Here is a 4348-nt window from a genome sequence, read left to right as displayed (position 1 = left end):
AAAACCTTTCTCTGTGATTTTTACAGTTTGTCGTGTCAACAGAGTCTCAGTCTGAGTCAGTGTTTAAGCTGCTCAAGACGTTAGCATGCTACCGGTTAGCAACTGTCAACCAATGGCTTCAACACGATAAACACATGTGCGGCTCACATTTACAGATACAGACGGCATCTCGTCATAGAAGGGGGCGTGGCTTCGCTGAGGGGAAAAATAGAATCTTTAGAGAAACACAATTTTCCACTCTTTTTGCCATTTTCTGGTAGAATATCAACTTATTTATCACACACAAATAAAGTTCAGTGTAAATCGGGTCCATATGGATATTTTCTCACAGCAGATTGTTCAGTAGAAGTGAAAAAACGGCAGTTGTAGCAAGCGCTGGCTAACGTTAGCATTAGCCCGATGCTAACATGTAGCATCAAGTTAGCATTCTCCGTTATTCATGTATTTATGGGCTGTTGAACCACTTTGCTCCTCTCCATGTCTTTGTATCATTATTTAGTAGAAACTATGTTCATATTTCAGCATTTGTTAAAGCAGTTTTTGAATAATTAGAGAAAATATAAATTTTTTCAAAATTGTTTTCCCCCTTAACTGTTTTCAAAAATGACCATATATGGGCGATTCCAGAGATGCCGTCTGTATCTATGAACACCTCTGTCACATGTTGTTTCCAAGGCTCGATGTTTGTGTTTCAGGGCTTTCTCTTGGAGAGGTCAGAGCTGAGCTGTTGAAGCTAAATGCTGGCTGGTAGCATGCTAACGTCTTGAGCAGCTTAAACACTGACTCACAGGTTTCTTCACATAAACGTGCGTCTCTGGGGTCGTGTTTTTACTGTTATCTTCTTGAGCAATGATTACGAGTATTTACAAATGTCACTGTCAATCAAATGTCTTTAAATCTCAGTAAAGATATTGTTAAATGTCGTAGTACTGCATAATTCTACTTCAGTATTCAAAATGGCAGCCGTAACAATAAAAGTCACATGACTGAAAAGAACGTATAAAGGATATTGTACAGTCCCCTCGACCTTTCATACCTGAATTGTGTGGAAATATGGGGGAAGACTTATAAAACAAACAAAACTATTTCCTCGTAACAAAAGAAAGCCATTAGAGTGGTCAAGAGATGTTTCAATCAAGAGGATCCCAATACAACCTCAGAGGAACTGATACTTTCCAAAAACCCCATAGCGAGGAGGAGGAACACTTTAGAGCAGCAACTTAAAAAGGTACTTTTTATGCGGAACAAAATGTTAATATTAGTGCGTATTTTGACCTCTCAGTGACCCAGCGGCTGCATGGGTGGCTAGCATGGCCCCTTTGCTTTCTATAACGCTCCAGGACCAATTGCTTTTAGGGTAGGGTTTGTAGGGTAGGGCTGTTTTTAGGTTTAGGGGTTGATTTTAGGTAGATTTTCACTGCTGACGTAACTGTCTCCATGGTTACGTCAACATTCCATCGAGAAAAACAAAAAACCTGAAATGAAAATGTATCCTGGAGAGTCAGAGAGGCCACTGGGATGGAGAGGAAAGGCACCAAACCACCCATACAGCCACTGAAAGGCTTATTTACATTTTTGCATAAAAAGTTGCATAATGCACCTTTAACCTCTTAACCCCCACCTGAACAGAGCACATTTTCTCCAGTTTGGCTTTACACATGTCTTGACCCTCAGTCATGCACGACGACCAAATATTTAGCCTCTCCCAGTATATTCCTATAGCTCCAAACGGGGGTGAAGTTGGAAGCTACCACGCTCTTCCATGGGCACAAAGACCAGACAGGTACGTATCAACTCGTCTAAGCTCAGGTAAGAACATATCTCAGGATGGAAAAACGGTGGCCTGTTCCTTTAAGGTTTGTGTTTATGTGTTACCACTGATGGTATTACAGTATGTGCCATTTTTGGTCACAGTGTCACAACTGTACATGGAGTTCGGTAGGGCTAAAACAACCAATCGATTAATCAACGACTAATTGATTATTGAAATAGTCGACAACTATTTTAGTAGTCGATTAATCGTTTTTCTGGTTCACACAGACTCAAAAAGAGCAAAACTGACATGAAAATGTAGTATTTTTTGATGAAAGCCTACTTTGTTTTTATAGTTAGGGTCTGTAGTGTTTTGTACACTGTAAATTTCTTGAATATCTGTCTGTGTCTCATCCAATCAGAAAGCAGAATTAGCCTAAAACAAACACTCACTTTAAGCACTGCAAAAAGTATTTAACTAGATCAGTATAAACATCTCAATTTGAGCATAATAATCCAAATCTTAGTTGTTTTGACTAGTTAAGAAGTTGTTGGGCATTTGTCCGAGATTATTTCACTTGTTCTGAGATGTTTCTGACTCGTTTAGATAAATTTCGTCCTTATTTCAGGTTATTTTCTTTGCCAATGGGGTAAGAAAATGGGTCTTATCTCATTGGCAATTTTACTTTCTTATTTCAAGCGAGATTTACCCTAGAACTGGTCTGAAATGTCCTCAAACAAGCAAAGTGAACTTGGTCCGATCAGGAAAAGTGTCTAAATGAGTGAAAACCGCTCAAAACAAGATACATTTCCTCAATTCAAGTCATTTAAGACAATGCTTGATATTTACTTTTTGTAGTGCACTCCATCAATATGTCCTCAAGCTGTGCCACTTTAGCGCTATGTGATGAAAAAAATGGAAAAAATACAATTTTCCTACACAATTCACAGCCAAGTGATTAATCGATTAATCGTAAAAATAGTCGTTAGATTAATCGTTTAGAAAATAATCGTTAGTTAGACTTCAGCCTAAGCCCTTTCAGTTCGGCATCATTAAAGGGGCTTTATTTGTTTGTTTTCTAGAAGTGAAATCATGTAGTGGGTCAAACACTGTACATCTATAATCAAGCATTTGTATCCATTTCATTAACTTTAGTAGTTTTGTAGCTAACGGCAGCATTTTATTCTATGGCCTCCTCCTTCATTGCTTGTAATACAAAAAAAATCAGCAATAGGGCCTTTAAACACCCTGCGGAGACCCCCAGGGGAGAGGAGTCTCCGAGCGTGACAGAGTTCCCAGGGCACGAGGCAGGGGACGAGGGGGGGGTGGGGGTACGGGACGTGGCAGGGTGGCCCTGCTCCGGTGCTATTTTTAACTGCAGCCGAGGACCTCTCAGAACTTCAGAGAGTTCACCACATTCTTCCAACAAACCAGAGCAGAGTGACTAAAACCACGATCACAGCAAAGACACAGGCAGATCGGCACCACTGCTGCAGAGGCCTGACCATATTAGTCCAGTGCTCAGGCCTCAGGTCACAGCGTGGACTTTAGGGTTGAAACAACGAATTGATTATTGAAATATGGTCAACTCTTTTAGCCATTGATGAATCGTGAGACCAAGACTGCATAAGAATGGAGCATATTTAGTGTTTTAGGTAAGCTTTTTTATATTTAAGCTGCATTGAATGATCCAATCAGAGCATAATGAACCCCTCACCTATTGTTGCCGAATCCTATAACTAAACACTGTGTGGAATAAATGTTTAGCAAATAAGGAGCAGCATGTTTCCATAGTGTGAAACCAGTTGCTTCTGTCGTATCTGCGGCTTCATGCTTCCCAAGTTCAGCTGCAATGCCTTTTCAAACCACTAGGAGCATCTTAAAGGAACAGGCTACATACTGAGATTATTCTTACCTGAGCTTAGACGAGTTGATGCTAACTGTCTAGTCTTTGTGCGTGCCCTCAGTCACGCAAATGTTGTTAGCGTTTAGCCTCTCCCAGTAAAAGTATAGCTCCAAATATCAAGCTGTTCCACTTTTTTCCGATTCAAATACAGTTAATTGAAATATGTGAATAAAAAGGGGGAACTATATTGTAAGGCGTAATAACATAGGAGCACATCGACGTCCGTTACTACACCTTACACATATAGTACCCCTTTTTTAAGCGCTTAGAAAGTCTTAGAAAATTAATTTTGTACAAACGGTGGCCCACTTTACTGATCAGTGTTTTCAAACGGCATTGCTTTAGCTTCATGTGGTAAAATGTTTGTCCAAAAAAAAATCGATCGATCCATTGAAAAACTAGTAAAAGTTAAGTTAAAATGGTTCTGCCTGGGAACATGGTTAACCAAGCATGTTTTCTCCAGTTTCGCTTAAAGATTTGGGTAAAGAAGTAATGAAAAAGTGATGAAAAAGTGACCCAAAAAAGTCGCAAAAGAGCAACAGACACATGTAGAAAAAAAGTGATGAAAAAAAGTTTAAAAAAAGTGACAATGCACCAACAACGCAAGGAAAAGGATCCATTTAGATGAGTTTTGTAGGTCTTAGCTTTCAAATGAGGCGTTACACTGGCCTGTAAGCTGATATGAAAAC

This window comes from Gobius niger, assembly GCF_951799975.1.
Source record: "Gobius niger genome assembly, chromosome: 24".
In the NCBI taxonomy this organism is placed as follows: domain Eukaryota; kingdom Metazoa; phylum Chordata; class Actinopteri; order Gobiiformes; family Gobiidae; genus Gobius; species Gobius niger.
Note: the sequence above shows the minus strand (reverse complement) of the source record.